General features: G+C 36.8%; 1 pseudogene; it reads left to right on the forward strand.

Moving 5' to 3' along the window:
* Positions 1–6,284: 6,284 nt before the first annotated feature.
* On the forward strand, positions 6,285–7,305 carry LOC116532249 (annotated as a pseudogene).
* The last annotated feature ends 3,365 nt before the right edge of the window (positions 7,306–10,670 follow it).

Here is a 10,670-nt window from a genome sequence, read left to right on the forward strand (position 1 = left end):
GGTTGATTCCATGATTTTGCAATTGTGCTGCTATAAACACGTGTGTGCAAGTATGCAAGTGTCTTTTTCAAATAATGACTTATTTTCCTCTGGGTAGATACCCAGCAGTGGGATTGCTGAATGAAACAGTAGTTCTACGTTTAGTTCTTTAAGGAATCTCCACACTGTTTTCCATAGCGGCTGTACAAGTTGACATGCCCACCAGCAGTGTAGAGTGTTCCTTGATCCTGGATCCATGCCAACATCTACTGTTTTTTGATTTTTTGATTATAGTTATTCTTGCAGGAGTAAGGTGGTATTGCATTGTGGTTTTGATTTGCATTTCTCTGATCATTAGTGATGTTGAGCATTATTTCATATGTTTGTGGACATTTGTATATCTACTTTTGAGAATTGTCTCTTCATGTCCTTAGCCGACTTTTTAATGGGATTGTTTATTTTCTTACTGATTTGTTTGAGTTTGTTGTACATTCTGGATATTAATCCTTTGCCAGATGTATAGATTGTGAAGATTTTCTCCCACTCTGTAGGTTGTCTATTTACTTTGCTGACTGTTCCTTTTTCTATACAAAAGCTCTTTAATTAGGTCTCAGCTATTTATCTTTAGTTTTATTTCATTTGCTTTTTGTTTCTTGGTCATGAAATCCTTGCCTAAGCCAATGTCTAGAAGGGTTTTTCCAATGTTATCTTCTAGAATTTTTATAATTTCAGGTGTTAGGTTAAGTCTTTAATTTATCTTGAGTTGATTTTTGTATAAGGTGAGAGATGAGGATCCAGTTTCATTCTCCTACATGTGACTGGCCAATTATCACAACACCATTAGTTGAAAAGGGTGCCCTTTCCCCCACTTTATGTTTTTGTTTGTTTGTCAAAGATCAGTTGGCTCTAAGTATTTGGGTTTATTTCTGAGTTCTCTGTTTTGTTCCATTGGTTTTTGTGCCTATTTTTATACCAGTATCCTTCTGTTTTGGTGACTATGGCCTTATAGTATAGTTTGAAATCTGGTAGTGATGCCTCTAGATTTGTTCTTCTTGCTTAGACTTGCTTTGGCTATGTGGGCTGTTTTTTGGTTGCATGTGAATTTTACAATTTTTTTAATTCTATGAAGAAAGATGGTGGTGCTTTGATGGGTATTGCATTAAATTTGTAAATTGCATTTGGCAGTGTGGTCATTTTCACAATACTGATTCTACCCGTCCATGAGCATGGGAGGTATTTTTATATGTTTGTGTCATCTATTGTTTCTTCCATCACTGTTTTGTAGTTTTCCTTGTAGAGGTCTTTTGACTCCTTTGTTAGGTATATTACTATGCATTTTATTTTTGCAGCTATTGTAAAAGGAGCTGAGTTCTTGATTTGATTCTCTGCTTGGTCACTGTTGGTCTATAGAAGATCTACTGATTTGTGTACATTAATTTTGTATACGGAAACTTTGCTGAATTCTTTTATCAGTTCTAGGAGATTTCTGAAGTATTTTTTAGTTTTCAGGGTAAACAATCATATCGTCAGCAAGCAGTGACAGTTTGACTTCCTCTTTATCGATTTGGATGCCCTTTATTTCTTTCTCTTGTCTGATTACTCTGGCTAGGACTTCCAGTATTATGTTGAAGAGGAGTATTGACAGTGGGCATCCTTGTCTTGTTCCTGTTTTCAGAGGGAATGCTCTCAGTGTTTCCCCATTGAGTATTATGTTGGCTGTGGGTTTGTCATTCATAGATAGCTTTTATTACACTAAGATATGTTCCTTTATGCCGATTTTGCTGATTGTTTTATTCATAAAGGAATGTTGGATTTTGTTTAATATTTTCTCTGCATCTGTTGAGATGATCATGTAATTTTTCTTTTTAATTGTTTATATGGTGTATCACATTTAACTTGCATATGTTAAACTATCTCTGCATCCCTGTCATGAAACCTGCTTGATCGTGGTGGATTATCATTTTGATATGTTGTTGGATTTGGCTAGCTAGTATTTTGTTAAGGATTATAGCATCTATGTTCATCATGGATATTGGTCTGTAGTTTTCTTTTTGGGTTATGTCCTTCTTTGGTTTGGTATTAACGTGATGCTGGTTACATACAATGAATTACAAAGGTTTCCTTCTTTTTCTATCCTCTATTCCAGAGAAGAATTTTATTAGACATTCAAAGAAGAATTGATAACAATTCTTCTTTTTCTATTCTTTATTTCACAGCAGAATTCTATGAGACATTCAAAGAAAAATTGATAGCAATCTTTTTCCATCCTCTATTTCAGAGGTTGTTATCAATTCTTCTTTGAATGTCTCATAGAATTCTGCTGTGAATCCTTCTGGTCTTTTACTTTTTTTGCTAGTAATTTTTAAGTACCCTTTCAATATTCTGCTTGTTATTGGTTTTTTCACGGTATCTAATTCTTCCTGATTTAAGCTTGGAGGACTGTATTTTCTCCAAGATTTTATCCATGTCTTCTAGGTTTTCTAGTTTATATGTGTAAAAATGTTCATAGTAGCCTGGAATAATCTTTTGTATTTCAGTGGTGTTAGTTCTAATATCTCCTGCTTTGTTTCCTAGTGAGGTTCTTTGGATTTTCTCTCTTCTTGGTTAGTCTTGCTAATGGTATATCAATTTTATTTATCTTTTCATAGAATCAGCTTTTTGTTTTATCTTTTCTATTGTTTTTCTTGTTTCATTTATTTAGTTCTACTTTGATCTTGGTTACTTCCTTTCTTCTTCTGTGTTTGGGTGTTTTTTTTTTTTTTTTTTTTTTTTTTTTTTCCCTGTTTCTCTAGTTTTTTCAGGTGTGACCTTAGAATATCAGTTTCTGCTCTTTCAGTCTTTTTGATGTAGACATTTAGGGATATGAACTTTCCTCTTAGTACAGCCTTTGCTGTATTCCAGAGGTTTTGATAGGTTGTGTGATTATTGTCATTCATTTCAAAAGAATTTTTAATTTCCATCTTGATTTTATTTTTTATCCAAAGCTCATTCAGGGATAGGTTATTTAATTTCCATATTTTTGCCTGGTTTTGAAGGTTCCTTTTGGAGTTGATTTCCAGTTTTATTCCACTGTGGTATGAGAGAGTGCTTGATATAATTTCAATTTCCTTAAATTTATTGAGGCTTGTTTCATGGCCTATTATATGGTCTATCTTGAAGAAAATTTTATACACTGTTGAATAGAGTGTCTATTCTGCTGTTGTTGGATAAAATGTTCTGTATATATCTGTTAACTCCATTGGTCCAAGGTATAGTTTAGATCCATTGTTTCTTAGTTGACTTTCTGTTTTGATGACCTGTCTAGTGCTGTCAGTGGAGTATTGAAGTCCCCCACTATTACTGTGTTACTGTCTGTCTCATTTCTTAGGTCTATTAGTAATCGTTTTATTAATTTGGGAGCCCCACTGTGAGGGGCGTATAATGTCCCTCTTTGTCTCTTTTAACTGCTGTTGCTTTAATGTTTGTTTTGTCTGAAATAAGAATAGCTACCCCAATTGCTTTTGGTGTCTATTTGCATGAAATTCCTTTTTCCATGCTTTTACTTTAAGTTTATATGCATCCTTATGTGTTAAGTGAGTCTCCTGAAGGCACCAGATGGTTGATGTGTTCATATCCATTCTGTGGTTTTGTATTATTTAAGTGAAGCGCTTAGGCCATTTACATTCAATGTTAGTATTGATCTGTGAGGTACCATTGCATTCACTGTGCTCTTTGTTGCCTGTGTACTTTTTTGTGTGTATTGTTTTTGCTTTTTAACTTGTATATTTTTTTTATAAGTCCTGTGTCGTTTGTGTTTTAAACAGGTTCTGTTTTGATGTATCTCCAGGATTATTTTCAAGATATGGAGCTCCTTTTAGCATTTCTTGTGGAGGTGGCTTGGTAATGCCAAATTCTCTCAGCATTTGTTTGTCTGAAAAAGACTGTATCTTTCCTTCATATATGATGCTTAGTTTCACTGTATATAAAATTCTTGGCTGATAGTTGTTGTGTTTGAGGGGGCCGAAGATAGGTCCTCAATCCCTTCTAGCTTGTAGAGTTTCTGCTGAGAAATCTACTGTTAGTTTTTCTTTGTAGACTACCTGGTGCTTCTGTCTTACAGCTCTTAAGATTCTTTCCTTTGTCTTAATTTTGAATAACCTGGTGACAATGTGCCTAGGCAATAATCTTTTTGTTCTGATTTTTTTCCGGTGTTCTTTGTGCATCTTGTCTTTGGATGTCTAGGGCTCTAGCAACGCTGGTTAAGTTTTCCTCTATTATTCTCCCATCTATGTTTTCTATACTTACAGAATTCTCTTCTTCCTCAGGAACACCAATTATTCATAGGTTTGGTCATTTAACATAATCCCAGGCTTCTTGGAGGCTTTGTACATATTTTCTTATTCTTTTTTCTTTGTTTTTTTTTTTTGTTGGATTGGGTTAATTTGGAGACCTTGTCTTTGAGCTCTGAATTTTTTCTTCTACTTGTTCAATTCTATCACTGAGACTTTCAGGAATATTTTTCATTTCTAAAAGTGTGTTCACAGTTTCATGAATTTTTGATTTTTAAAGCTATCTTTTTAAAAAATATTTCTCCTTTCACTTCTTGTATGATTTTTTGGATTTTATTCCATTGGGCTTCTCCTTCCTCTGGTGCCTCCCTTATTAGCTTAATGATAAGCCTCCTGAATTATTTTTCAGATAAATCAGGGATTTCTTCTTGGTTTGCATCCATTGCTAGTGAACTAGTCATATTACCACAGTTGATTTTCTGGTTTCTTCTCATTTTGGTAGCCTCTGTCAGAGGGAATATCTAAGCCTGAAGGCTGTTGTTCAAATCTTTTGTCCCATGGGTTGTTCCCTTGATGTAGTACTCTCGCCCTCTTCCTATGGATGTAGCTTCCTGTTAGTCGAACTGCAGTGATTGTTGTGTCTCTCCTGGGTCTAGCCAACCAGTGAATCTACCTGGCTCCAGGCTGGTACTGGGGGCTGTCTGCACAGAATTCTTTCATGTAAACTGACTACAAGTCTCTCAGCCATGGATACCAGTGCCTATTCCAATGGAAGTGGTGGGTGGGTATAAGGGACTTCATGAGCATTCTTAGCTTTGGTGGTTTAATGCTCTATTATGTGCTGATTTGCCTCCTGCTGGTAGGTGGTGCTTTTCAGAAAGCATGAGCTGTAGTAGTATAGAGAGGAACCGGTAGTGGGTGGGGCCCTAAAACTTTCAAGATTATATGCCCTTTGTCTACAGATACCAGGGTGGGTAGGGAAGGACCGTGAAGTGGGGACAGGGCTAGATATGCCTGAGCTCAGACTCTTTTTGGTTGGGTCTTGTCACAGCTGCTGTGGGAGATGTGGGTGAGATTTCAAGGTTTGGAGTTGTGTACCTAGTAAGATTATGGCTGCCTCTGCTGAGTCATGCCGGTTTACAGGAAAGCCGGCAGCCACAGACTTCATCCAGCTTCTATGCAAACTGAAGGACCAGACTCACTCCCATTGTGAATCCCCGATAGCCCCAAGTCCGTTTCTAGGTGCTGGGCAAGACAGGCTTAAAACTTGCTCCAGGGTACCCACTTCCCAACTACCAACAAAAAAAAAGGGGCGGGGGATAAAAGGGCTAAAAGGGCTTACTTCTTCCCATCCTGTTTATCTGTGTAGTGTACACATTGGATTTGTGCCCTCCCCCGAGTTCTGGCCAGGGCACTACTTGCCTTGTTCAAGTTGTTACAAATTTCAGCTGAATACTTTCTTCTCCCTGTGGAGTTTTACCCCGTGCTCCTCTGGCCACCCTCCCAATAAATCCCTGTGGTGCCAGGCAGGAATGGCCTGCTTGGGGACACAGCTAGCTTCCAGGGCCTTTCACTGCTTCCTCTACCTCTGTATTTTACTTGGCTCTCTAAATTGACTCAGCTCCGTGTAAGGTCAGAAATATCTCTCACAAACAGACCTTCAGTTTCTCCAGTGGATGTGTGTGTTTGGGAGAAAAGTTTTCCCCTTCTGCAGTTGGGGCACTCACAGTATGTGGGCATCTACTGGGTCCCACAGGAGCAGTTTACTTCCTCCAGAGGATCTGTGTGTCCTGTGAAGATTGCTGGTTTGTTCTTGCTAAAATTCACAATGTGAGCCTCCACATGTTGCTCTGTCTGGAGCTGCAATCTAGTCCTGCCTCCTGTCTGCCATGATTCAATGTTCTCAAGTCCTTCTGGTTTAGATACTCAAGTATTTTTTCTTTCTACAATTAGACTTTTTTTTTTTAAAGATGGAGTCTTGCTATGTCACCCAGGCTTGAGTGCAATGGCATGATCTCGGCTAATTGCAAACTCTGCCTACCAGGTTGAAGTGATTCTCCTGCCTCAGCCTCCTGAGTACCTGGGATTACAGACCCATAGGTAGACCATAGGTAGATTTAAACTTATTTTGATTGGCAATTGTTTGAAAGAGTTATTATCAGTAGAAAGGAATGTCTAATTATGATAAAGTGTTTTGGAGACCTAGGTTTTTATCTTGCAGATGAAGCCTCCAAGTAGCAGACTTTAGAGAGAATAGACTGTAAATGTTTTTAATCAGACTAAAGGTTATGTTGATGTTAATGCTGGGGGGAGGGTGCAATGAAGCATGTCCAACCTTCCCTTTCCCACATGGCCCAAACCAGTCTTTCACTTTGAAAGTGCCAGAGTAGAGTGTGCAATCCAAGCATGTCCAAAATTGCTGTGAAGAGATTTTTAATTATTATTTCCAGAAGTGGCTAATAGCAAACTAATGATTCTGACTATAACACCACAATATCAAGAATGATATGATAGTTTGACATGAAGAAGTAAAAATTGAAAAAGAAACGCTCTTAAAAAAGTTTATCAATAGTGCTAAGGAAATTTGCTATACACTTCAACCTGAGTGATATTGGGCTGACTTTAATGACCCATCATCTGGTTTGGCATTTTTTGGACCATGTATAAACAACACTCTTTTTGAAACAGATGAAAACTAGTAACCTTTAGGGTTATTTGTTGATTATCTTGGATGATGTAAAGCTATTTATCACGGTCTCTGTGCACCCATGTAGTTGTATGAAGTATGTTCACTACTGCAACACCAGACAGCCATATTATAGAGAAATTAAGGGGAAATTAGCAGTAATATTAATTCATTTGCTGTATGTATTTACAACATTGGCAAGTAATTTGGGATTTTAAAATTTCAAATGTTCATTATTCATATTATCATTGATGACATGTTGAGCACAAATATTGTATAGGATGTGGTAATTAGCTTGTAACCAGGATACAATCTGTTATTGTTATTTATCTCCTTTATTGGAAAAAAACACTCATTTTAATTATTTTTTTCCAAAAAACATCTAACATTTGGTTATTGACGGCTGGGCATGGTGGCTTATGCCTGTAATCCCAGCACTTTGGGAGGCAGGTGGATCACTTGAGGTTAGGAGTTCGAGACCAGCCTGGCCAACACAGTGACACTCTGTCTCTACTAAACATACAAAAATTAGCCAGGTGTGGTGGCAAGCACCTGTAATCCCAGCTACTTGGGAGGATGAGGCAGGAGAATAGCTTGAACCCAAGAGGTGGAGGTTGCAGTGAGCTGAGATAACATCATTGCACTCCAGTCTGGGTGATAGAGCAAAAACTCCATCCCAAAAAACAGAAAAACAAAACAAAAATAAATTGTAAAAATCTTAAAATGTGTTGTAGCCTAATATATAATCTATCCTGGAGTGTGTTATATGTGCATTTGACAATGTATATTCTGCAACTATTTTTGTTGTTTGTTTGTTTTTGGTTTTTGAGTCGAAGTCTTGCTCTGTCTACAGGCCAGAGTGCAGTGGCTGTGATCTCGGCTCATGCAACCTCTGCCTCCTGGTTCAAGTGATTCCTCTGCCTTAGCCTCCCCAGTAGCTGGTACTACAGGCACACACCACCATGCCTGGCTGATTTTTTTTGTATTCTAGTAGAGACGGGGTTTCACCATGTTGGCCAGGATGGTCTCGATCTCCTGACCTCGTTGTCCACCCACCTAGGCCTCCCAAAGTGCTGGGATTACAGGAGTGAGCCACCATGCTCGGCCAAGAATGTATATTCTGCAACTATTGAATGGAAAGTTCTGTATATGTATGTTGGGTCTATTTGGTCTAAAGTATAGTTCAAATCCTGTGCTCCATATTGATTTTCTTTCTGCATGATCTGACTATTTTCCACAGTAAGGTATTGATATCCCTTTCTGTTATTGTATTGCTGTCTATTTCTCCTTTCACATTTATTATTTGCTTTATATACTTAGGTGTTCTCATGTTTGGTGCATAGATATATACTATTGTTATATCTTCTAGACAAATTGACTTATTTGTCATTATGTAATGACCTTCTTTTTCTCTTGCAACAGTCTTTGAATGACAGTCTATTTTATCTGATATAAATATAGCTACCTCAGCTGTCTTTTGGTTACCATTTCCATGAATTATCTTTTTCCATCTCTCTATTTTAGCCTATGTGTATGTGACCAATTTTACTGCTTTCAAAATTCTTTTTTTTTTTTTTGCCTTTATTTTTTTCTTTTTTTTTTTTTTTTTTTTTTTTTTTTTTTTTTTTTTGAGGCAAAATCCTACTTTGTCACTCATGCTGGAGTGCAATGGTGCCATCTCAGCTCACTGCAATTTCTGCCTCCCAGGTTCAAGTTGTTAGTGGATTGCAAACCACAATGGCAGTGTTAGAATATTCTTACTTTGTTGTGTACTTAATTTTACCAGTAGGTTTTATGCCTTTAAATATTTTCATTTTGCATTTTAGTGTTTTTATTTTCTTTCAGATTGAAGAACTCTCTTGGCTGTGTTTTGTAAGTTGGTTCTGGTGGTGATAAATTCTGTCAGCTTTTGCTTCTCTGGAAAGTATTTCTCCTTCATGTTTGCAGAATAGTTTTCCTGGGTAAAGGTAAAGAATTCTTGCTTGGTACTTCTTTTTTTTTTTTCTTTTAGATACTTGAATATGTCATCCCATTCCCTCCAGTCCTATAGATTTTCACTGAAAACAAAATCCAGATGAAAATAAGCTCCAGATGAATTGAAGATTATTGTATATTATTTGCTTTTTTTCTCTTGGTGCTTTTAGAATCCTCTCTTTGTCCTTGACCTTTGAGAGTCTGATTATTACATATGTTGTTTTAGTTGTATTTGGGTTGAATCTCTGTGCTGTTCTCAGACTTCCTGTACCTGGACATTTATATCTTCCTCAAGTTTCTAAGTTTTCTGTCTTTTTATTTCTTTGAATGAGGTTTCTACTTCTTGCTCTTTCTCAGTTCCCTATTGAACGTCAATAATTCTGAGATTTTCTGTTTTGAGGTAATTTTATATACCATGTAAGCATTATATATTTATTTATTTATTTTGTTTTTTCTTTTCAGACTGTGTATTTTCAAATAGTCTGTCTTTCAGCTAACTGATTATTTTCTCTGGTTGACCCATTCTGCTGTTGAGAGCCTTTAATAAATTTTTCACTTCAGCAAAAATATTTCTTAATTCTAGGATTTCTGTTTGTGTTTTTAAAAAATATTCTAATATATTTGTTAAATTTCTCTAATAAATTTCTGAGTTGCTTTTTGTGTTATATATAATACTGAATTTTCTTTAAACTTTTATTTTGTATTTTGTGTGTTTTATTTAATTCAACTTTGTGCATTCAGAGAATATATGTGCAATTTTGTGACATGAGTATATTGCATGATGCTGAGGTTTGGGATACGTATATTTGCATCACCCAGGCAGTGAGCATAGTACCCAATAGGTAAACAGCTGTATTAAATTCTTGACAGAAAACTTTCCTACTGCCATCTCATTAGAATTGGTCACTGGCTCCTTTCTTTGTCTCTTTGGGGAGGTTATGATTCCCTGGTTGCTCTTGTTTCTTTTGTACATATGTCTGTATCTTCACATTGAAAAATTAGTTACGTCACTTCTCTTTTGTCTTGTTTTGATTTTTATTGTATATGTTTACTTTGACTTTTTTTTGCAATATAACTGTTGAATATGCTTTTTTGCTAGGTCATTTCCTCCTATTTGGAACCCCTTAGGTCCAAGTTTGTCTTGGCTCTAGTAAATGGCCCAGGTACCGGTCCCAGATGGGGGAGGTTCCAAAGTGCATATCACAGCAGTGTGGGAAGGCTGGTTAGAGGTTTGCACCCAGGAAACATGTGGAATGCAACTCCTACAATATGGTGCTGCTGAATAGTCATCCTGATTTGACCTGTCTTTTGGCCTAGATACAGAGCAGGTCCTGCCTCCACCGTTTTTCTCTGTTTTCAGGATTTTTTATCCCTTCAGGTACTTTCAGTGCTTCCTGTGTGTTGAATCAGAAACAAATCTTGGGATCTCAAGCTTGTGGGGAAACTCATTGTCAACATCAATCTCATTTTTTCTAGTATAGTAACTGTGAGTCATGGGAAAATTTTCTGCATGCTTTGTGTCTGTTAGAATGTAGTATGGGCATCACAATTATCTTACTAGCTACATGAAGATTTTTTTTTTACTTCTACTTGACCCCAAGGTCTATTTCATCCTCATATTTGAGTTCTGGAATTTTGCTATTGATAAGCTTGGCACTGCATATTTGTTTTTGATTTTCTGGTAGTGCGGAGAGAAGCCTGCTAGCTTCTACTCTACCATTTTGGTGATAGCTCTGCATAAAAGCATTTGACAAAATTTAACA

Source organism: Sapajus apella, unplaced genomic scaffold, assembly GCF_009761245.1.
Source record: "Sapajus apella isolate SASKATOON/1434 unplaced genomic scaffold, GSC_monkey_1.0 scaffold75, whole genome shotgun sequence".
Lineage (NCBI taxonomy): Eukaryota > Metazoa > Chordata > Mammalia > Primates > Cebidae > Sapajus > Sapajus apella.